The 25,558-nt window shown below is 37.6% G+C and overlaps 1 long non-coding RNA gene across 1 annotated transcript; it reads right to left on the reverse strand.

The window, feature by feature from the left end:
• LOC103877878 lies at positions 1-23,770 on the reverse strand. The gene is made up of 3 exons (XR_002517194.2): positions 20,221-23,770; positions 11,274-11,385; positions 1-468 (listed from the first exon to the last, which is right to left on the reverse strand). It is a non-coding gene; the product is annotated as an uncharacterized LOC103877878 (long non-coding RNA).
• Between the last annotated feature and the right edge of the window lie 1,788 nt (positions 23,771-25,558).

The following is a 25,558-nucleotide window of genomic DNA, read 5'->3' on the forward strand; positions in this document are numbered from 1 at the left end:
GTTGGCCAGGCTGGTCTCAAACTCCTGACCTCAGGTGATGCACCTGCCTTGGCCTCCCAAAGTGCTGGGATTACAGGTGTGAGCCACCACTCCCAGCTTCAACCTTTTATATCTTAGAGTCTTTTTTATTGTCTATATATCACTTTATGCTTGAACAAGAAAACAAATGAAGAAATGTGAATATGGCTTTAAAACAACCTGGGAGTCATTAACCACAAAGTATGACTGACTAGGAAGAAACACACAGGACAGCTTAGATTTCTTCCAGCTCAACATGTTGCTATCAACTATGCTTTTTATTACCATAACAGGACATACAGAGTAAAGCCAGAGTGTTTCTGAGGAAGACAAAAGCAACAATAAAGTAGGATTACTGGCAGGTTGAACAGGCACATCTGATGTAATCAAGTGACACTTTTTTTTGTTTCACTGTCCCTTCAGATACTGTACATACTTCTTTTTCGGCTGCTAGATTAAAAAAAATTGACAGGTTTGGTGACTTTTTGAATCACTTTCAGTTGAAAGACAATCCTACAACCTTTTAAATCATAAACACAATGTCAATTCAGTAGAGCATTGAGTCTAAGACACTCATAAAAATTCAAAATTTATTCTCTTTTCTCAAAGCTTGGGGTCATTCTAGACAGAAAGCCTGGAGCATGAAAAGGAGCAATATTTGGCTTCTTCTCTATTTCTCTGGTTTTTCTTTTTCTTTTCCTCCTCTGCTCATCCCTAGATTATTAGATAGTTTCTTTCATCTCGGTAGTCAAAGCAAATAAGAGGAAAACGGTAACAGGATAAGAACATTTTACTTAGATTGGTTCTCTACACTCCTGGGGCCTGAGAGATGTTTAGACTGGCATAGGATGAGGAACTCTTTCCTTGACCTGTTTACATTCACCTGTTTTCTCAGTAGTCACTACTGACTATTTCTTCATCTATTAGGAATTTCTAATTTATTTCAGCTCCTTGCTGCTTAATCCTAAGAGAAAACTTTTGAGAAAGAACATTCAATACCTACCCAATAACTTTTCTACCTGAGGAAAAGGAGCTGGGAATTTATGCACCAACTCCATCTCATTTACTGCAGGCCATCATTTTCTAAGTATTGAGGAACTATCCCAGCAGCATGTTAGAATCAATTCCAAAAGTCCTTCCTAGTACATTTAGCTGAAGCCATGAGGGAATGTCCCCATTTCCCAAATTCTCTCTTTCTAGCCTTTTATTTCTCACTGCTGGGCTAGCATTCTCAAATGTTCACTTTGAGGTATGTTCTGATTCTTCCAGGAAAGATTAGCCAGTTCTTGCAGCTCGTTTTTTAACAATCCTTTTTATTTTCCTGGAACAGGTAAAGTATTTTCCCAGGGGTTCAAGCTGAGTTTTGGCCAATGTTATTGTCCTAGAATCTGTAGGGGAAGTACAGGTAAACCTTAAAGAAGACAAATATATATCTTATGAGGTGTTTGCCTTAGGTGAGTCTTATTTATATTTTCTAGGCAACAAGAATATGACATCCTATAACAATGGAGAGTGAATGACTTCCACATGCCTAGAGGTTTGGGAGAATCTGGAAGTTCAAGGTTCCCAAGCATATCTATCTCAAATATCCCCATCTCAGGTCTCAGGCATACTCCTTTCCTATCAAGGCATAAAGTCTCTTATCTTTACCTTCAAGGTTGAGAATTAAGTCTCTTCAATTCTCTCTCACACACACACTTAGGTCCTAGATCTGATTTTCAGCTGGATATGCTCTGTAGTTACAGGAAATATATTATCTTTAAATGCTGCATTGTCTTTTGAGTTTCACACTGAGCTCTTATTTTATGTCAGCTGAATCAAGGCTGTCATTATTTTTCCTTCAATACCACTATGACAAAAACAATTTCACAGTCTTCATAATTACCATTGCCATCATACTGAAGAAATGCTAGCAATATTACACAAGACTATATCCTATTGTAATTCAGTACAGATGAGAGTAGTGTGATAACCACTATACTACAGAAATACACCCAGATGAGAGCACTTGTAATTGAGATACTCAGTATGCCAGGAATTATCAGCACTTATCTTATCCACACCAGTAATGGAGCCCTTTTGTGATCTGGCTGGCAAGTTCTAGAATCCAGGGTATTGTTCCTTGGTCTTTTTCTAGTGCCAATTGTCTTAGTTTGGGTTCCCCCAGAATCAGACCCTGAGACAGGGACTTGAATAAAAATAGTTTGTCTGGAAGTTGTATAGAATCCCAGTAGGGGAGTGAGAAAGTGATACAGGGAAGAAAAGACAACCAATAAAAGGCATACTGCTAAGCCAGCTACCATGAGAGTTTATGCTCACAGGGACACTTTTGGAAATAGTGCCAAATACATGCCTTAGGATTATTCCAGATTAGAAACAAGGGAGCTGTGTTACATGTCGGTGTATAAGTGCACTTCAGTCTTACCTCATTTCCATCTAGTTTTAAGACTGCTCCAAGGAGGACCTAATTCCCTGACAATCTGGCCTACTTTACCCACAGGTAGAGTGGCCTCCTCTAGTTCCAGAAAAAGTCCTTGGGAAACAGTTGCTAGTAATTAGAAGTCAATAGCAGCACACTGAAATAGAAGGGTTTAACAGATATAGGGGAAGCACTGACAACATCTGTTACCAGTTCCTCCATGTGGCTCACGTTTGCTCTATGGAAAACATTCACATACCTTTGCCCTGAATGGGCTCAAAGAATGCAGATCAGTGCAATTACAGCAAACCTTTCCTGTTCTGCCACCAACGCAACCTATCTGCCTTTTGTCATCTAGGTTTTCTGCATGAGAATCAGACCCAGGTAAACAGAGCACCCCTCTCCACCAACTGCAGCAACACACCACATACACACACACACACACACACACACATACATGCCAGGTATTTGGCACCATTTCTCGAAATTTCCCTGTGAACATAAACTCTCGTGGAAGCTGGCTTAGTGTAGTATACCTTTTATTGGCTGTCTTTTCTTCCCTGTATCACTTTCTCACTCCCCTACTAGTATTCTATACAACTTCCAAACAAACTATATATGTGCATATCTTCAAAGGACCATGTAAGAATCTGCCCCCATTAGGCATGAGGCAAAAGAAAAATGGAAACTGTTAATGCAGCAACAGCCCACTCTTAGGAAATCTTTTCAGCAATTCCCCCCACCTCTCCCTATGTGACTCTTCTTTTAGCTCTTTGATATGGTTGTGAGACCAAGAATCATGAAGGTGTTTATTGAAAATTTCTGTTATAAATTATCATACAGAAATATGAGGATTGTTCTCACATTTTCACTGGTATTTGACATCTTTCAGTTCCACCCCTCAGTGGAAATGAAGGCAGCATGAATTCTAGTTAATATCCTTTTATAGTAGTAATTGATACTATAGCTTCAATCGACACTTCATTAGGGACAAAGATTTACAGCTTAAAGAACATATGGAAGTTTCTCAAAAAAGTTATTTCAAAAAAGATGACGATGAGAGGGGGAGGAGACCACAGATGTCACCATTATTTACAGAATATCAAGTACTTTCCACGCATTTCCTTTTAATCTTTACAACAACTCTATGACCTAAGATTGGTTATTCCCATTTGTGTGGAAGAAACAGGCTCATAGACTTACCCAAAGTACACACTGTTCATGGCTGGGTCCAGACTAAAATGTTCTACTGTCTGGCTCAAAAACTCATGATTATTCCATTATACCAGGGACAGCTACCACAGACTCTAAATACTGCTAGGGACTAGCAAGAGAAAATCATTTGTATGATGTATACAACAAGTTTAAGAGAGTAAAACTGGGGAAAGCATAGTTCAGGGCTGACGAAGCAAAACAAAACATCATAGCCTTGAATGAGATGGGGCCCCAAGAGCTCCTAGTTTGCTAATTCAGACCAACATCCATGTAGTGGATTCGAAGCCAGTCAAACTTAGGTATGGACTCTAACTGAGCCACTACTAATTCTGAAAACTTGAGATGAATCACTTAATTAATCTCTGTCAGCCTCAGTTTCTACCTCTGTAATGTGGAGATAACCAATTTCTCTTTTAGAGTATAATGTGAAGATCTTAAAACGTGGAAATTTTCTAGCATACAGAAGGCACTCTGCAAATGGAAATTCTTAAATTCTCCAATGTATAGTAGAATTCCAATCTTGGTCCCTCTTCATTTCTTCAAACCTCTATTCCTTGTGATTTTATAGCATAAAGAGGAGAAGTAGGTGGTGAAGAATACCTAGAGTACATAGAGTTTCTACACAGTAGTTGTGGATTATTTCAATTTATGGAAGTATAGCATCAGGGCTGATTGACATAAAATCAGCTATTGCCTGACTCCAAAGCTGAATGGTCAGAGGAATGCCATGTGGAAGAAGAGAGAGGCCACTGCACATTCAGGTCTGTTGGTTGCATGAGAAAAGGAAACACAGGGTAGTTCTGACTCTATTATAATACCAGTTGACCTATCTTATTGGAAACACAGGTATATTTCATGTCAAAATAAATTTATGATAATTATTAACAGCAAAATTAAACCAAACATTAAAAAGGACAGATATCCTAACTAACAGATAGTCTAAGTTATATTATTTTTGTGTCATAGGATTCACTTTGGCACGATGGTGCTGATTTATGAAGATCTTTCAAGTGCATTACATTTATTCTTAGGAATTTAATCAGAGAATCCAAAGAAGCTGCCTTTTCTCCTTTTTTAATGGGAGAATAAAGAAAACTCTTGGGATTATGATGGTATTGGATCTCAGAAAAACACATCTTGCTCTTAGATTTGAGCTTTCCAGCAAGGGCATTGAAATATAATACACTGTAATCCATTACCTAAATCAGGTATTATGTCAACAGAAGTTCATTTGTTTCCCATAACATTAACACAGTTCAAAATTATCTCCGTATCTATCACTCTTCGTCAACAATAGCAAGTGGGCCATTAAGTTCTCCAGTACTATCTAAGAATTAATTCATTAGAAGCAAAACCTAAGGAGAATTTAAGAAGCCTAATGTCCTTTCCAGACCCATAGTAAGTTTCCACTTCAACAGTGATGGACCAGAAGGCCTCTCTAGCTTCAGTCACGGAAGACATAAAGGAAACAGAGAGAAAGAATAAAGAACAAGAATTAGCAGTCTGTGGACCCTAATGACCCAATGACCTGTTCATACCTCTATTACAACAGTTATCACATTCCTGAAATTATTCATCTACATGTACAACTCCTTCCTTGCAGAGCAAGGCCCTGGATGGCAGGCATTATGTTTGATTCCTCTCTGTACTGTCTAGAGTAGCTGCATCATAAATAAAAGCCCCACACATGTCCAATTCCATTAGTAGCTTTTAGTTCCCTTCCAAAAGTTGTGTATACAAAGAATTAAGCAGATAGGTTTCAGTTTTGCTTTTTCTATGCCCTCTGGTTCATCTTTCTGTGAAAGAGCTGACGAGGATCAAGGTGATCAAAGGAGGAAGCAGGAGCAGTAGGCAGAGGCAGCACCCCCAAAGATCTGGGGTGTGGAAGTATATCTGAAAGCCCTTACTAACATGTCCTTATCCTAAACCCCAGACTAGAGAAAGAATAAAAGTCAAGGGAGATATCAGTAGAAAACAGAAAGGGAACAGATATGCACCTAGCAACTACTATCATATGTAGCATTTGCAAACATGATTCCACTTAATCCTTGTAACACCCTGTGGGACCAAAAATTATCTCCATTTCATAGATGAAGAAAATCAAAGATTAAGTAATTTATCTAAGGGCACACAACTACTACATGATGAAGCCAGGATTCAAACCTTAGTCTGCCTGTCTGAAAAGCTTTCTCTTTCCATTAATCCAGGGTGCCATTCTGACAGATATTGAGTAACAGTTCATTGAACTTGTGGATACAGCCTCCATTGACCAGGCCTCTGGCATAAGCAGTGGCTATGTCTTCAGGTGGCTGGATCACTTGAACACCAACAGCCAGAAGGCTCAAAGGTTAGAAAGGGAAGAGCTGGTGTGAACTGCCTGTGCAATCACTAGAACCCAAAGGATTAACTTGTTCTTTGCAAGGTTACGGCAGCTGTGTTTTCAGTGATTCAGCACCCAATAAGTGAGCTACAGTCAATTTTATGCAAGGCACAAAATTCCTATTAATAGTTTCCATTCCAATAAAATATACTAGATGCTTTACCAGGTCTTTTATAATTAATATCTATCTATTTATTTGCAAGTCAGTTGTCAAAAAAATCTTACAGACTGGGCACATGGCTCACGTCTGTAATCCCAACACTTTGGGAGACCGAGGTAGGTTGGTGGGCAGATCATGTAAGGCCAGCAGTTTGAGACAAGCTTGGTCAACATGGCAAAACCCTGACTCTACTAAAAATACACAAATTACCCGAGCCTGGTGGTGGGCGTCTATAATCCCAGCTACTCAGGAGGCTTAGGCAGGAGAATCTCTTGCACTCAGGAGGTAGAGTTGCATTGAGCTAAGATCGTGCACACTACACTCCAGCCTGGGAGAGAGAGCAATACTCCAAATCAAAAAAAAAAAAAAAGAAACTTACAAATGATTTTATTTCTACCTTTTTATTCAATACGAGGCTTTGGCTCTATTTGAGATGTCAAGTGGGACCACACAAAAGCCTTCATTTTCTTCTTACACAGCCCATTCTCTCTCAATATTTGACAACAGAAGATGTCCTCAGAGGATTTTCATCTAAGAACCACAGGCCTGCCTACTCCTGGCTTATTTCAAGTGAAGAACACAAATCCCAAACACAGCCTAACAGAGGAAACGGGATCAATGGAAATTCAAAGGTGACTTCTGGAAGGCCTGCCTAAAGCTTGTTCTCATATGACACCTTGTCCTACAAGAAGCCTCTCTTAACCATCTTATTAAAGGACATCAACTCTTTTAAAAATTGTTAGCATTACCTTTCAGTAGGCTACATAACCCCAGAGGGCATAATTGGTACCAGTGGGAAATAGCTAAGAAGCTGATTTTGATTCAACATAAGACCAAACTTTCAAACAACTATTGTCAAATGAGGAAGTAGTTGAATTGGGAGAGATTCAATATTAAAGTCTATTAACTCCCAAGGTCAAAGTTATTATTTGATGGCATTAAATGTAATCGGTGACCCTGCAGAGCCTAAGGGAATGGTACATTGGAGAGCTAAGTTTTGGTGAGATCTTACAGCCTGGAAGGCTGTGGCCTTGTAGTTCTCTTGCTGCAAAGTCCTGTAGAGTCCAGGATGGTCCTGGGTGCCTGAAAAAAGGCTTGTAGTAGGCCAGACCCAAATGGTCATCAAATTGAACCACTTATGAGAGAAAGTACTGTGTGTTAGAGGTCAGGAAAGAATCAGTTACCACAAGCTCACTCTTGATTCTCTAAATAAAAAAGTGAAAGTCAAGCTCATCCCACCAACATCCTTTCCCCAAATCAAACATCTCTAATGGTGGAATCACAGATTATAAATTACTATTGCCAGAGCTCATGGAGACCCAAAAGCAAAAGCTTCTCGAACAAAGACAAGGAGGAGTTCAGGAATGGGCAGGCAGCACAGTGAAAGAATGGAGCATGTTTGGCCTAGGATAAATCTCCTGGGCACGGGCCTCCCATCACCAGCCTGCATACTCTGTCCCATCTGAAAGTGGCAGGCCCACCAACCCAGAGATAATGACCCACTGCTCCTTAACTTTGCTGACAGTCAGTGCTACTTAGCTGCCTGTAAATGTGCATATGAGTCTGATCATATTCACCTCCCTTGACTACATCTCTTATGCTCTGCTGATATTCATGTAGGAAATTGTGTGACAGTTTCATAGAAGGGGCTCAATGTCTAAATGGCAAGTCTACATTCCCTGTCACTTGGTCTTTCTGCCTCCTTTTTGATTTAACATGACACCATGGCATTCATTCTGTCCAACCTTCAAAAGTACTTTAGAAGAGGCACAGGCATTGGAATCTGACAGACCTGAGTCTGAAATCTGTTTCTGTCACTCCCAATTATGCAACCATGGGTGTACGGAACTTTTTAAACTCTCTGAAACACAATCTCAATTTATTCATCTGTAAAATGGGAATCATAATACCTTCCTGGAAGGTTTGAGAACTGGGATCAATGAGGATTCGTGGGGGAGGGTTAAACGAGATCCCAGGAAATGTTCAATAAATGTTTGTTCTCTGCCTCCTTAGACTACACCATGACCTTTAAGAGGCCAGATCCTCTATCCAACAGGGTGTGACACTTTAAAAATAGAATCATTTTCAAAGATGGCTCTGTGATGTATATAAAATAAAGTACCTCCTGCCAACTAAATAAATAGAGAAGAGCATGTACTCATTACTGTTCTAATTTAATCTATCTAAGTGCCTGGAGGTCTTTGTGAGGTAAATATTATTTTCACTCCGACCTTGGGTGCAGCATTCCCATTGAATTTATCTCAGTTCATCCTTTTATGTCATGCTGAAGCCTTCCGAATAGACTGAAAGCATTTTGGTAAAAACAGAAATTAGCAGGATCTAAATAACCAGTAAATACCTGGTTACTTGGATGATTAGAGAATAGGATATTCTGGGTAACTTGCTGTTCTGCCTAATAAAGACTTAGCATGTATGCCTAAATTACCTATTTTCAAAGAATAAAACCCATCAAAACATACAATCTGTTCTGAACATGAGATATTTAGTGATGATACTCAGAGGCTGGCAGGGACATGGGACTCACCAGAAGGATTGTCAATAACTTTGGCACAAGAGAATGAGCAGGGCTGTGCTCTCACATGCTCGGGTCATTTTTTGAAAGCAGTTTTGACTTTGATGTGTTTACTTGTTTCTAGTTTCTTCTTTACCAAGATTTATAGAAAAAAATTTGTTCTAGGTTCTCCTCCATAAAATTTTTCAAAAAAGTATTTACATATCCTGCTCAATTTGGACAATTCAGTAGAAAATAAGAACTGCTCATGTTCAGTGGGTCACTGATGAATGAGTCAGTCTGTATGGACTCAACCCTTCTAGTCTTCTGCTCCTACATGGGTAGATCCAGATATTCAGGAACTCAATGCTGTTTTGATATCCAGACACAGTTTATTTTTGTAAGAAAGAATTTTCTTTTAAAGCAAATGTGAATTCATTGTAAAACATTTAGGAAATACAGCCAAAAGGGGAAAAAAAGAACAGTATCTGTAATTTACCATTTTGAGATGACTACCATTAATACTTTTGAAAGTCTTCTTTGCAGACATAAATAAAGATATACTTTTCATTTATGGGTTCATGATATACAAACTGCAAATGGTATCTACCTTCTTACCTTTTCAACAATCTGTTAGGATCATCTTTTCATGTTAATATTCTTCCTCAATGCATATTTTAATGATTACAAAGGATTTTACATATCATAAATTATTCTGAAATCAAGCAATATTCTTCTTTAAAAAGAAAAAAGGAGAATAGTTTATAGCTAAATCTTTGCTTAAATCCATTTATTTCCACTGGATTAATTCTTGGGAGTGGATTTGAAGAACCAAGGTCATTTTTAAAAAATTATACATTGTCAAACTCTTCTCCAAAGATTTAAACCAAAGTATACACTCCACTGGCAGTGTACTGCTGTTTATGTGTCTGTTCCTAAGAAGATTGTCAAAGTCCTGATATTAGGGTGTGTAGTATTCATCTTCATAGTCAACATTTTTTATGTTTTTGCACAGTCACCGAAATATTTGTTGAATGAATTTGATGACTCTTCCATTGTTTGAATGAATGTGTAATACAGGCAAGTTTGTATAACGTTCCTAGGGCTCAGTTTTCTCTTTGGCAAAATGAGAATTTTGGTTATATGCTTCCTACCATTCTATGATTTCACATCTGTTGTGTGAAATGCAATGACCAAGATACTCTGGGGAGATTACACATATATACAATATATAATAGTGATGGGACATGAACATATATCACATGTAAGCTAATTATAATTGAACAGAAGTATACATAGATGTGCTGAATACTCAAGCAGAATAAGGCTAGATGATACGATGGGAGATTACTGAAAGATGATACTCAGCTAATCAGACATCTCTTGCTTTCTATCTTTAAAAAAAGTCCCTTTCTCACTCAGGATTTTGTGTTTTATTGGTATCTAGAAAACAGGAGCCATAATTATCTTGAAACTCAGTGTTCTTTGGTTATTCCACTCAGGGCAAAGCTTATCACACTAGGCTTTAGGAACATTTCAATCATCGCTTTTAAATTGCCTAGGATAGAATTGTATTTGTTGACTTTTATGTTCCTTGACTTCCTGGTACATTGGTGGTGAACGGGTGTAGACTGCTCTAGACTATCCATGCAGCTACTGTGCTTACCTCTATAGCCCTTCTTTTCCAGGCCATCCTTGGTTAAGTATGGACAATCAAAGGCTTAGCTGATAGTCACAGAATCATTTGGTTCCCCTAATCACTCAGTTTATTACTTTATTAATTCATGGTTACTTATTGAGAATTTAACATTCTAAGCTAGTGGGGGGGTGGTGCAATTTGGTATACACAACAATGGCAGGTATAAACACGATCCATTGGACACACAAAGGAAAAACTCACCAATCTCCAGAAGCCAGGGGAAGTTCTCACAGAAGATGACTCCTGAAAATGATTCTTGAGATGGTACTTAAAGGAGGAGCTCAAGCTTGTTAGATAGATGGGAGTATGTGGGTAAGAGTGTAGGAAAAAAAAATGGGATTCAAGTAGAGATATAGCACAGAAAAGGGCGACAGAATCGTGGGTTTATCACTGGTAGGTATGTTTCCTATCAGTCTCCCACTACTCAAACCTCTCTCTACCACACTCCCACAGTTCTCCTTGCACAGACCATCTAGTGGAGAAGTAGAGGTCTTGAGTCCGTCTCCATTCTTTGCCATAACTCCAGAAAAGGTCTTGCTGCTTTCCAGTGATAGCTGGCTCTATGACCACTGGTTCATCCTGAGTGCCTCCACTTGGCCACTCTGCATAGACCCTATCTGATCCAGCATTTATGGCATTTATGGATCATTTAGTCTCCAACTTACACACACCTCATTTTTTTGGTTTAAGAACTCCCTGCTCCTGGGACAAGAGGCCAGGGCACTTTTGGAGGTATGTCAGTCACAATTACCCTCAAAGAATTTCTTTCAAGCTCTGAAGCCAGATTTCTAGATGAGGCACACATTTTCCCCACTCGTCTTATCAGATGATATGTCCAGAAGCTAATCTTGCTTAAACCAGTAAACTTACCTGCATCCACATCCATCCTGAAATCTTCTTAGCTGTCCCAAAAGAAGTAGCACACTTTCTTCTGCTCAAAACTCTTCTCTTCACCCATGTCCTAAACAAGTGCTTCCCAAATCTAAGAAACATAAAACTCAGTTGAAAACCTTGTTAAAAACATGGATTTCCAACGCCCAAATAGCTGAATCTGAATTATCTGAATTCTCAAGTGTACGAGTCAGGAATCTAGAGTTTCACAAGCTCTCGACATCTTTTTCTTGGTGGTAAAATATTTCAAGCATTTTTAAAAAGGGGATGTGAGATATGTATTGAGTGTATATCCTAGGTGATCTCATAAAACTAAGCAATCTCTAATCTGTAGAACAGCATTTAGGACCCATTATTCTGGATTTCCATAGCTTCCTGCTTCTTCAAGAACCAGTCACTGTCAGTTCAAGGGCCTCAACTTCATCTTCTCTGCAGATTCCCTTTTCTTCACCTAGCAATGGGTTCAAGAATCTCTCATAAAAATATACCCTCTAGACTCTTCTTGCTATCCCTCTTTAATTTCTTTTACGGCTTTCTTATGCTAGCCATGAAGGAAAATAGTCTCACTCCACATTCTCTCATCAACCACTTTGATTTCCAAGCCAACAACTCCATGGAAATTATCATTATTATTATTGAGACGCAGTCTCGCTCTGTCGCCCAGGCTGGAGTGCAGTGGCGCCATCTCGGATTACTGCAAGCTCCGCCTCCCAGGTTCAAGCCATTCTCCTGCCTCAGCCTCCCCAGTAGCTGGGACTACAGGCGCCCGCCACCATGCCCAGCTCATTGTTTTTTCTATTTTTAATGGAGACAGGGTTTCACCATGTTAGCCAGGATGGTCTCGATCTTCAGACCTCATAATCCACCCGCCTTGGCCTCCCAAAGTGCTGGGATTACAGGCGTGAGGAAATTATTTTTTTAAAAGTTCATTCAAAAGAGCTGGTGATTTCTATTTCTTTAACCTGATGCACAGAATTGAGTTTTTCACCCTCTTCAGTCAAGGCAAACTTTCATTGACATTCTATGAAAATACTCTTAAAAATATTTTTTGTTGCATGCTTTCTTTGTGGTCATCCTAATTCTACTCTTCTTATCTGCCTAAGGTACAACCCACATTCTGTGTGGTATTTTTATGTACATATATGTTATCAAATGCAAGTATATTCTTCATATGTATAGTTTACATAAATGTTACCATGCTATAAAAAATAATTTTCTTTCTTTGTTTCAGGTGTTTTTAACATATATCTATATTGCTATATATAAATGTTTTATTTCTCTAGACTTCTTAATAGTATTCTATTCTGTACACATACCACAAATTTACTTATCCATACATGAGTGATGGACATTTTGATTACCTTTATTTGCCAAGATACCCCTGTGATATACATCTATATATATACACACACATCTATATATACACATCTATATATACATCTATGTATATATTATTATATATGTACAATTTTATATATATACTCACATCTATATATACACACATCTATATATACATATATGTCTATACATCTATGTATAATGTATATATAGATGTGTGTATATATAGATGTGAGTATATATGTATATATATAAAATTGTGCTTCCTACGAGAAAATTTATTTCAAAGATTCTCAACCTTGGCTATATATTAGAATCACCTGGGAAGTTCTTTTGTTTTTAAATACTAATGCTTGGAGACCTCACCCTCACCCTCCCCACCTCAAACCCAACTTAGTTGTTCTGTGGTGGGACTTGTACATCAGTATTTTTATTAAGGTCCCAGGTGATTCTAACATATATATGGCAGTGAGAATTATTCTAGGGCCTTGCTCTTCAAAGTATTGTTCACCAACCAGCAGTACAGACATCACCTGGAATTTGCTATAAATGCAGAATCCCAGGTCACACCACAGACCTACTCAATTGGGATTTGCATTTTAACAGCATCCTCAAGTGATTCACATGTGCAGTAAACTTTGAAAAGCACTGGTCCAGTTTGTACTCCCAGGAATGAAAATATTGGTTTCTAAGGTACACATATATTTGATTACACTAACTACCACCTGAGTGCTCAACAAAATGACTGCCTTGATTTACCCTTCCACTAGTACAAGGAGATAATTTTTAGCCCATATACTTAAAAGCATATTCAATTTTAACAGTTGATCCACTGTAGAGTTCTCTGTTGTTTTTATTTTTTAAACAGATCTATTGTGGCATAATTTACATACCAAAATTGTACATATTTAACGTATACAATTTAATAGTTTGGACACATGCATACACCCATGAAACCATCACCATAATCAAGGTAATAAACATATCCATCACTTCCAAAAGATTCCTTGTGCCCTTTTGTCTTTTACTGGTTGGTTGGTTATTTTGTGTTGTGTAAGAGCACTTAACATGAGATCTATCCCCTTAAATCTTTTAAGTGCAAACTATTGTTAACTATAAATAGAATGCTTAACAGCAGATCCCTTGAATGTATTCATTTTGCATAGCTGAACTTTATATCCACTGAACAACTCCCCCATTTCCCTTCCACTGGCCTATGGCAACCACTATTCTAGTCTCTGCTTCTATGAGTTTGACTATTTTAGATACAAGTGGAAACATGCAATATTTGTTCTTCTTTGACTGGCTTATTTCACTAAGTAGAATATTTTCCAGGTTAATTCATGTTGTTACATATGACAGAATTTCCTTTTTTAAGGGCTGAATAATATCTATTGTATGTACATACCACACTTTGACTATTCATCCATCAATGGACATTGAGGTTGCTTATATATCTTGACTATTGTGAATAATGCTTCAATGAACATGAGAGTGTAGATATCTCTTTCATATCCTGTTTTCAATTTTTTGGATATTTACTCAGAAGTGAGATTGTTGGGTCATATGATAGTTCTGTTTTTAATTTTTTTATGAAACTCCACACTGTTTTTCAAAGCCACTCTACCATTTTACATTTCCTCCAGTAATGTGAAGAGATCCAATTTATCCACACATTGGCCAACACTTGTTATATTTTGTGTTTTTGATTGCAGCCGTCCTAACAGGTGTGAGGTTGTATCTCATTATGGTTTTGATTTGCCTTTTCCTGATAACTAGTGATGTTGAGCAGTTTTTCATACCTGTTGGCCATTTGTATGTCTTCTTTAGAGAAATATCTACTCAGTTTCTTTACCCATTTTGAATCAGGTTGTTTTTAATTTATTTATTGTTACTGAGTTAAAGGAGTTCTTTATGTATTTTGGATATTATAGATACGGTTTGTAAGCATTTTCTCCCATATGCAGATTTTCTTTTTATTCTGTTGATTTTTTTTTCTGTGCAGAAGCTTTTTAGTTTGAAGTATTCCCATTTCTCTATTTTTGCTTTTGTTGCCTGTGCTTTTGGGGTCATATCCAAGAAGTTATTGCTAAAACCAGTTTCAAGAAGTTTTTTCCCTGCGTTTTCTGCTGGGAGTTTTATACCTTCTGGTCTTATGTTTAAGTTTTCAGTCAACTTTGAGTTGGTTTTGGTGTATGGTATGAGTCCAATTTTATTCTTTTGCATGTGGATTTCCAGTTTTCCCAGCATCATTTGTTGAAGAGACTTTTCTTTCCCCATTGTGTATTCTTGGCAAACTTTTTGAAGATCGGTTGAGATGGGTTTATTTCTGGACTCTCTATCATGTTCAGTTGGTCTGTGTGTCTGTTTTTACACTGGTACCACACTATTTTAATTACTATAGGTTTTAAATATATTGTGAGATTGGGAAGTGTGATGCCTTCAGCTTTCCTTTTCTTGAGATTATTTTGGCTATTTGAGATCCTGGTGGTACTACATGAATTTTAGGATAGTTTTTTCTATTTTTATTTTTAAAATGTGTTTGGGATTTTATGGGGACAGCAGTGAATCTGTAAATCATTTGGGGTAGTGTGGCATTTCAATAATATTAAGTATTCTAATCCATGAACACATGATATGCCTTTTTATTTATTTAGGACTTTTTATCAGCAATGTTTGTAGTTTTTGGTATACAAGTCTTTCAACTCCTGGTTTAAGTTCATTCCTAAGTGTTTCATTCTCTTTGATGCTATTGTAAATGGGATTGTCTTTAATTTACTTTTTATATAGTTTGTTGTTAGTGTATAAATACATAACTGATTTTTTTATGTTCATTTCGTGTCTTGCAGCTTTATTGAATTTGTATATTTAAAACCTGTGTATTAAAAAACAGGTTTTCTAGTGGAGCCTCAAGTGTTTTCTACATATAAGATTATGTCATCTGCAAACAGAGATAGTTTTACTTCTCCTTTTCAGTTTTACTTCTCCTTTTCACTTTCTTTTTCTTGCCTAATTCTTCTGGCCAGAACTTCCAATATCACGTTGAATAGAATATTAGCAGTGGGCTTGCTATATGCACTTACAATATTGAGGTAAATTCTTCTGTATCTAGCTTATTGAGATTTTTTTATCATGAAAGGATGTTAAATTTTGTCAAATTCTTATGCCATTATTGAGATGATCATGTGAGTTTTATACCTTATTCTCTTAATGTAGTATATCACATTAATTGATTTGCATATGTTAAGCTATCCTTGCTTCCCAGGGATAAATCTCACTTGATCATCATCCATGATCTTTTTAATGTACTGTTGAATTCAGTTTGCTAGTGTCTTGTTGAGTATTTTCGCGTCTATAGGCATAGAGGTGTTGGCCTATAATTTTCTTATAGTGTCTTTCTGTGGTTTTGGTATCAGGGTAATGCTGGCCTCATAAAATAAGTTTGGAAGTGTTCTCTCTTCTTCCATTTTTTGGAAGATCTTGAGAGGGATTGGTATTCTTTAAATGTTTGGTAGAATTCTGCAATGAAGTCATCTTGTTCTGAGTTTTTCTTTTATGAGAGATTTTTATTATTACTGCTTCAATCCCCTTATTAACGGTGTGCAAATTTTCTATTTCTTCATGATTCAGTCTTTGTATGTGTCTAGAAATACATCCATTTCTTCTAGGTTACACAGCTTGTTGGTATATAATTGCTCATAGTAGTCTCTTATGATCCTGTGTGTTTCTTTGGTATCAGTTGTCATGTCTTCTCTTTAATTTCTGATTTTATTTATTAGATTCTTCTCTACTTTTTTCTTATTTAGTCTAGCTAAAAGTTTCTTGAATATTTTTATCTGTTCTAAAATCAGCTCTTTCATTGATCTTTTCTATTGTTTTCTTGTCTGTATTTCATTTATTTCTGTTCTGATCTTTGTTATGTCCTCCCTTCTGCTAACTTTGGCTTAGTTTGTTCTTCTTTTTCTAGTTTCATAAGGTGTAACATTAGACTGTTTATCTAGAACCTAATTTTTTAATGTAGGCATTTGTCATTATAAATGTACCTCCTAGAACTGCTTTTGCTGCATCCTGTAAGTTCTGCTGTGTTGTGTTTCCATTTTTGTCTATTTCATGTATTAGCCCATTTTCACACTGCTGACAAAGACACACCTGAGACTGGGAAGAAAAAGAGGTTTAATTGGACTTACAGTTCTACATGACTGAGGAGGCCTCAGAATCATGGCGGGAGGTAATAGACACTTCTTACATGGCAGTGACAAGAGAAAATGAGGAAGATGCAAAAGCAGAAACCCTTGATAAAACCATCAGATCTGATGAGACTTATTCACTACCACAAGAACAGTATGGGGGAAACTGCCCCTATGATTCAAATTATCTCCCACTGGGTCCCTCCCACAACATGTGGGAATTATAGGAGTACAATTCAAGATGATGTTTGGGTGGGGACACAGAGCCAAACCATATAATCTCAGATACTTTTAAATTTCCCTTTTCATTTCTTCTCTGACCCATTGGTTGTTCAGAAACGCGTTTAATTTCGATACATCTGTGAATTTTTCAGTTTTCTTCCTGTTACAGGGTGAGCATCCCAAATTCAAAAATCTGAAATCCAAAATGCTTCAAAATTCAATAAACATTTTCTTTGTGCATCAGGTTGATTCTCAAAAGGCTTTCAGTTTTGTAGAATTTTGGATTTCATATTTTTGGATTTGGGATGTTCAACCAGTAAGTATATAATGCAAATATTCCAAAACCCCCAAAAAATCCAAAATCCAAAACACTTATACTCCTAAGCATTTCAGATAAGGGATAGTCAACCTCTATTGATTTCAAGTTTCATACCATTGTGGTCAGAAAAGATACTTGATATTATTTCAATCTTTTAAGTTTGTTAAAATTTAATTTGTGACCTAACATATAATCTATACTGTTCTGTGTGCACTTGAGAAGAATGTGTTCAGCTACTGTCAGATGGAATGTTCTGTATATGATTGTTACATCCCTTTGGTCTACAGTATAGCACAAGTCTAATGTTTCCTTATTGGCTTTCTGTCTGGATAATGTATTCATTGTTGAAAGGAGTGCTGAAGTATCCTACTATTATTGTATTGTTTTCCATTTCTTTTCTCTTTCTTTCTTTCTTTCTTTTTTTTTTTTTTTAGATGGGGTCTCACTCTTTCACCCAGGCTGGAGTACAGTGGCATGACCTCAGCTCACTGTAACCTCTGCCACCCAGGTTCAAGTGATTCTCCTGCCTCAGCCTCCTGTGTAGCTGGGATTACAGGCACGTGCCAGGATGCCCAGCTAGTTTTCATATTTTTAGTAGAGATGGGGTTTCACCATGTTGGCCAGGCTAGTCTCAAACTTGTGACCTCAGGTCATCCACCTGTCTAGGCCTCCCCAAGTGCTGGGATTACAGGTGTGAGCCACCTCACCCAGCCACTTTCCATTTCTCCCTGTCGATGTTTGTCAGGGTATCTTTAGGTTCTTTGATGTTAGGTGTGTGTGTGTGTGTATATATATATATCTGTGTGTGTGTATGCATATATATATAACTACATTACTTTCTGATGAATTTATCCTTTTGTTATTATATAATATCCTCAACCTCTTATAACAGTTTTTGATTTAAAAATGTCACTGGGATTTTTATGGGGGTAGCATTGAATCTATAAATCACTTAAATTTTTTCTGCTATAAGTACAGCTACCCTCGCTCTCTTTTGATGATCATTTGCACAGAATATCTTTTTTCATCCTTTCACTTTCAGATTGTCCTTAAATTTAAAGTGAATTCTTATATACAGCAAAGAGTTGCATCTTGTTTTGTTTTTGTTTGGGTACTATGCTCTGTCTTTGGATTAGGGAGTTTCATCCATCTATGTTTAAAGTAATTATTGATAGGGAAGGACTTACTGTACCTATTTTGTTCATTGTGTTCTCTGTTTTGTAGGTCTTTTGTTCCTCTCTTCATTTCCTGCTGTATTCCTTTGAGGTTCATTGATTTTTTTTTTTTTTGTAGTGATACTTTCTCTTTTTAGCTCACTGTTGTTTTAATTTACATTTCTCTGATTACTAGCTATATTTACTTTTATTTTTATTTGTAGAGACAGGGTCTCCCTATGCTGCCTAGGCTGCTCTTAAACTCCTGGGCTCAAGCAATTGTCCCACCTCAGATTCCCAAAGTGCTGGGATTATAAGTCTAAGCCACTACACCCAGTTTCTGATTACCAGTTAGATGGAGCACCTCTTCATATACTTAGGAGCCATTTTAATTTCCCCTTCTGTAATTGCCTTTTTCCACTGATTTGTAACATCACCTCTACCTTATAGCAAATTCTTATACAAATTGTACCTGTTTCTGGCCTCTACTATGTTCTGTTGGTCTATGTATTTGTAGCTTTTAGTTATTATGATTTTGTAATATTTCTTAGTATCTGGTAGGCTAAGTCTACCCTTCTTGATCTTCTTGCTTTATCAAAATATTTCTTTAGTATACAAAGACTTTATTTCTCCATATAAACTTTAGAATGTTTGCCATATTCCCTCAAAAAAGGCTTCTTCATTTTCACCATAATATTTTTAAAATTCCCATGAGTTTTGTGGATAATTTATTACTAGGTATTTTTATAGATTTTCCTCAATTTTAATTGGCATCTATTTTATATTACATTTTCAGTTGGTTATTGTTAATTGGTATAGAAAATGCTACTGTTAATCTTGCCAGGAACTTTGCTAAAGTCTTTAATATTTTGCTGATTTCCTAGGTTTCTATTGAAATTATCTGCAAATAACATAATTTTTCTCTGCCTTTCCAATGCTTATGCTTCTGATTTCTTACCTTATTGCATTGGTCAGAATCTCCAGGATTTTATAGGACTAAAAATGCACCTAAGGTTTTCCATAATATAAAATGTAGATTGTTAATAGTCCTCTGATAGGTGAATGTAATACATACATTTCAGTCCAGTTGAACAACATGTTCATCTTATTTGGTCTCAATGCTATTTACAATTATCCTTCTTGAAATTTGTCTTTTATTTCATTCTCTACTGGTTTTCTCGCTATCTTTGGGTTACTCCTTTTCAACATACTTCCCAGGTTTGTTCATTCATTCATTTATTCATTCACTTAAGCAACAAGTGTTTATTGGGGACATCCCATATGCCAGATTTCTGCCACCATTCATCGGCCTCATTCTTTAGCTTTGTGTATACTCTTCCTGGAAAAACTTACTTCCATGGCCCTAACTACTAGATATCATAAGTGCCCAAATCTATTTCTATATAGTCTATTATAGATCTACTATTATATATCCTGAACATAAGGTCTGGATAGCCTACAACCAATTTAAACCCATCATGTCCTCCCAAATGGCTTCTTTTGCATTCTACCCCACTGGGTTAACTGCACTATTTGTTGTGTAAAAATCAAGTCAAAGAGTGCTTCCTCTTCTAAAAAGCCTTCTTCAGTTTTTCCATGGGTTACACTTTCCTTTTTGGTTCCTTTGGTGTCTTGCTCACCTTCCTAAATGAAGTATAAAGGTATTTATACTTGCTATAATAATGTATTAATATGCCCATTCCTACCATTGGACGAGGAGCTCTCAGAGAAGCAGGAACTCTTTCTTTCCGTCGCTGAGTCACAGAGACTGGCAGCGTTGATGCTTGCTGAGTAAAGACTGGTTGTTGTCCACTGTGTGAAGCAGCCCTCATTTTCTCTTCTCTCTGAGGCTTGCAATTCTTATTCAACACTATTAAATCAAAAGACTCATTTTACCAAAAGTCATTTGAGAAAGAGAAGGTGTTTCATTACATTAAACCATACTTTGAAAAAGGAGAGCAAGGTGAAGAAAGAGGAAGGGTATTTAACTCAGTGCAGGTTAACTCCTGAGGTAACATAGGCACATTCAGTTCCCATGTCCTTTTCTCACATATGTCTCCTTCCATCACCTTCATCTGCACTGTTCTTTCATGCTTAGGCCATAAAGGTGAGTTATTTGGTGCTTTTATATGGTTTATTTAGTGTATATTTAAAATGTATTACCATTATTTGCTTGTCAACAAACTGGAGAAAATGAGTATGGAATAAAATCCAGGTAAAGAGCGGAAGATCGGGGAAAGAACTAAGAATTGTTCCCTTGAAACATTTTGAGAAAACTGAGTTCTGTCTCTACCCTTGGGCTTCTCGAGAGGTCTGGAATAAGGGTTCAAGGTGACAGCTGCCTTGCCAAATTTGCAGGAGTCTGGAAGAGATATAAAGAAGTGTAAAACCCTAATTCTCAGCATTAAAAGGAAGCTTACTTGTCATATATTACAACATTCCTTATTGAAACATAAACATTACCCTGCCTGGAGTCTTCCTCACAATCCTAGGGAAAAAAATCAAGCAGAAGATTTTGTTCTTCCATGCAGATAAGCTGAGGGTATCCTACATGGAAGGAAAGAGAACCGGGGTAGAAACTTAAGATAAAAATTAATGCTTTGGATCAGTGACATTTAGCAAAGTGATTAGGCAGTGACATTAAACAAGTTGCAAGGCCATTTCCAAGTGATTTCTGTGGCCACCTGTGCTGCTCAGGAAAACCATGTTTGAGGTGGGAAAAAAAGAGACTCGATCTTAATTAAAACCTGAGGGTGCTTGTAATGGAAAGTTCAGGATAGAGTCGTTTGTTTTTGCTATTAGTATACCTGTTCTTTGTTTAAAAAAAAAAAAGAAAGAAAAGAAAAGACTCTTTTTTTACTCTAGGGAGCATAATGAAGGAAAAATAATTGGTCAGAATACATGGAAAGTATGGAGAGAAAAAAGACATTAATGGTGTTCTAGAGTTAAATTGTCCATCTCTGACAACTGCCTCTCCAGGCAGATCTATCAGAGTAAGGGCTGTGCTTTTCATCACAGTGACTTATGTGTAATTACTCTCTAATCCCATGGGTTTATCAAATATCTCTTTGGCTGTCCAAAATCATTGTCCAGAAACTGGATAGCACCTGCTAGATGCAGCCAGAGTGAGAGCTTCCCTGTAAGTAATGCCTGGTTGGTAAAAGTCAGATAAACCCCCCTTTCCATAGTCATCACTGCCACTTTGCACATGCTTCTCCCCTGCTGCCTGTTAGCTGACGTCTCTCATCCCCAACCTTCTATTCAGGTCTCTGGATATGGTCTTGCTTCTCATACCATGGCTATCATATTACTTAAGGGAGGAGGGGGATCTGCTGTCCTCAACATATTCAAGATTGCCCTAAGCCTCTGAATCCATTTGGCAGATGAGTGGAAACCTTTTATGGGTCCAGACTGAAGTGGCAAATATCATTTACTTACATGTTTCACTGGCCTTCCATGTGGTCATACCTCACTGCTAGGAGACTAGGGAATGTAGTCAACAGAAAAAGGAAACAGATTTTGTGAACAGCCAGTCGGATACTGCAACATTACTCCCTCTAGTTTCCACCTTAGCCTCTCCCTTGGTGTTGACTTTCTGACTACCAACTTGGTATAATTCAGCAAAGTCCTGTTATTGGAAACAACCTCCAATAGGGTAAGCCTAAATCTGCATGATCAACTTGAATTCCTAAATTCATCTATCAGCTGCCACCTGCAATATAAGAGGGGGACTTCTCAGACTACCTGGCAAGAGGTAAAAGGAGAGGAGGAATTAGGGTGGGTGGTGGAGAGATAGGGCCTGCTGTCCTTACAATCTGCTAGGAAAATTTTGCAAACACCTCAACCCCTCAGTGCCGGAATAATGTATGGGCCATTCCCCAAATAGCAGCCAAGGACTCAAACATATAGGGAAAGCTTGAGTGAGGAGTAAAATGTAGGACAGCTCAGGGCCTGTGTTTTGGTTGTCAACCCATGTTTGTGTGCTTTGAAATTCTAGGTTACGCAGCAGCTTGAGAACAAGATTGTTGTCAGTAACTTCTGCCAATGAATTCTGAGTCATTTACCTTGATTTACGAGGAATGAGAAGAGAGAAACTCTTCTCCTTGCATTTATTTAATCAGTTGAAACCATGTGGATTTTTAGAGACAGTCTTAATGTAAATTACCCAAATGGTTTAGCACCACTAGATACCTCCAACCCAAGTCCAAATTCAGCATGATTCTTAAGGTAAAAGTGAGATTTTTGACAAAATCCACTCTTCACTTAGAGAATCCCCTTCTCCCCTTTTCCCTAGTTGGACTGTAGGATTTCTCAATAGTGACACTCTTGACATTCTGGGCCATATAATGCTTTGTTGTGGGACAGGGAGCAGTCCTGTACAATGGAAGATATGTAGCAGCATCCCAGACTCTACCCACTAGAAGTACCACCCTGTAAGGGGCCAATAGCATTCACTTCTACAAGTGGTAACAATAAAAATGTCTCTAGTTATTATCAAATGTCTGCTGCAGAAAGCAAAATTATCCCTAGGTGAAAATGGCTTAACTGGGAAGAGCTTTGGCTTGCTCTTCTCTAAAATAAAAAATTCCAAATATGTACACTTTCCTAGCCTATTGCACAAAGAAATACTGATTTATAGTATATACTGCCTCAGGGCAGTATATACATACCACATAAATACCTATGAACTGATTTTAACTGGTTAAGAGCCATTTTCATTTAATCATAATGTATGGAGAAACTGGTCAGAGAAGAACAGCAGGATAGTGTAGAAAACAGAAGCTCATGGGAACTACTAGAGGAGGGAAGGAGGGAGGGGGCCAAGTGTTGAAAAACTATTGAGTACTATGCTCACTACCTGAGTGATAAGATCAATTATACCCCAAACCTCACATCATGCAATATACCACGTAACAAACCTGCCCATGTACTCCCTGAATCTAAAATAAAAGTTGAAATTATTTAAAAATAAAAATTCAGATTACAAGGAAAAATGAAAAATAGAAGTCAGGAATAAGAGAAATGATATACAATATAAGCACCTCATATCCACGAAGCATATTTTACATAAAAATATGCACTGTGTCCCTTGTCCTTGTGGCTACCCTTCCAAGTATATTGTAAACAATCAATAAATAGTTACTGATTTTTGAATTAATTATTGAAGATAACATCCCAATTTTTCAGATAAGGGAGTTGAATTTCTGAGTGGTTAAGTAATTTTTCCAATGTTACAGGGACAGAAAGTGGCAGAGTTATGATTCAAACTCAGATCTGTCTTACCTTCAAACCCATGCTTTTTTTTTTTTTTTTTTTGACAGAGTCTTACTCTGTTGCTCAGGCTGGAGTGTAAATGTAGTGGCACCATCTCGGCTCACTGCAACCTCTGCCTCCTGGGCTCTCCAAGAGAATTTCCAAGCGATTCTCATGCCTCAGCCTCCAAAGTAGCTGGGATTAGAGGCCTGCACCACCACACCTGGCTATTTTTAATAGAGACGGGATTTCACCACATTGGCCAGGTTGGTCTCAAACTCCTGACCTCAAATGATCTGCTGCGTCTGCCTCCCAAAGTGCTGGGATTACAGGTATGAACCACCACGCCCGGCTCATGCTCTTTTATAATACTTCTCAGTTGTGAATTCCCCTGCAGCCCCGCTTTATTCTCACTGTGGGGGAAAAAAGAAACCGTCCTGGGAAGGATTTTTTTCACATGTTGATCAGCAATCCAGCTGCAAAAGGAAGCCCTGCGTGTGCCAGAGCCCATCAAAGACATTGCGAGTTTGCGTGAAGCCACTCAAGAATTCTCTCAAGGAGATACTTGGAATCTATGTCACAGAGTAGACAGAATGAAAAAGAAAAAGAGAGCTATTGTTGCCAAGAGTAGATGGAGCCTATGACCAAATATGCTGTCATTACTTGTACAAAAATAAAAATAGACAACCGATGTTTTGCCCCTGAATAGACTAGAATGGCTCCTAGATAAACTTCTGAGCAGGGTCCCATTTTTCAGTGTTTGTTTTCCAAACTGACCCAGTAGTGTACAATTTAAATAAAGATACCATTACCCGTCCATCTTGATTAACTACAGCTATCTAGCTGTGCCACGACACAGGCTTTAAAATGGCTGGGAATGTGTAAATAGTCATTGTTTACTCCAAACTGATAGCATCCCTTGGAACTACTCTCATCCAGACCATCCGTGGAACCTAATGCTGGGTTATCTGTTGGTATATAGTAAAGGTGAAAATATGCAGCAAGTGACAAAGATGCTCCACATCATGTCATCTTACACTTATTAGAATGGTCAAAATCCAGAACACTAACAACACTAAATGCTGATGAGAATGTGGAGCAATGGAATCTCATTCACTGCTGGCAGGGATGCAAAATGGTACAGCCACTTTGGAGGGCAGTTTGGCAGTTTCTTATAAAAGTAAACATACTCTTACCATACAATCCAAAAATTGTGCTCCTTGGTATTTACCTAAAAGAAGTGAACGCTTATGTCTGCACAAAAGCCTGCACACAAAGGTTTACAAGAGCTTTATTTATAATTGCTAAAACTTGGAAGAAAATGAGATGTCCTTCAGCAGGTGAATAGATAAACTGTGGTACATCCAGACAATGGAATATTATTCAGTGCTATAAAGGAGAGAGCTATCAAGCCATGAAAAGAGATGAAGGGAATCTTAAGTGCATATTAAGAAGTGAAAGAAGCCAATCTGAAAAGGTTATATACTGTATAATTCCAACTACATGACATTCCAGAGAAGGCAAAACTACAGACCAATGAAAAGATCAGTGGTTGCCAGTGGCTAATGGATAAAGAAGGTTGACTAGGCAGAACACAGGGGATTTAGGGCGATGAAAATACTGATACTACAATGGGGGATACATGTCATTAAACATTTGTTGAAAAACCCATAGAATGTATAACACCAAGTGTGAATCCTGATGTTAAAACTATGTGTTTGGATTATGATGATGTGTCAATGTAGGTCCACCAGTTATAAGAAACATACCTCTCGGATGGGGATGTTGATA

This window comes from Papio anubis, chromosome 12, assembly GCF_008728515.1.
Source record: "Papio anubis isolate 15944 chromosome 12, Panubis1.0, whole genome shotgun sequence".
NCBI lineage: Eukaryota > Metazoa > Chordata > Mammalia > Primates > Cercopithecidae > Papio > Papio anubis.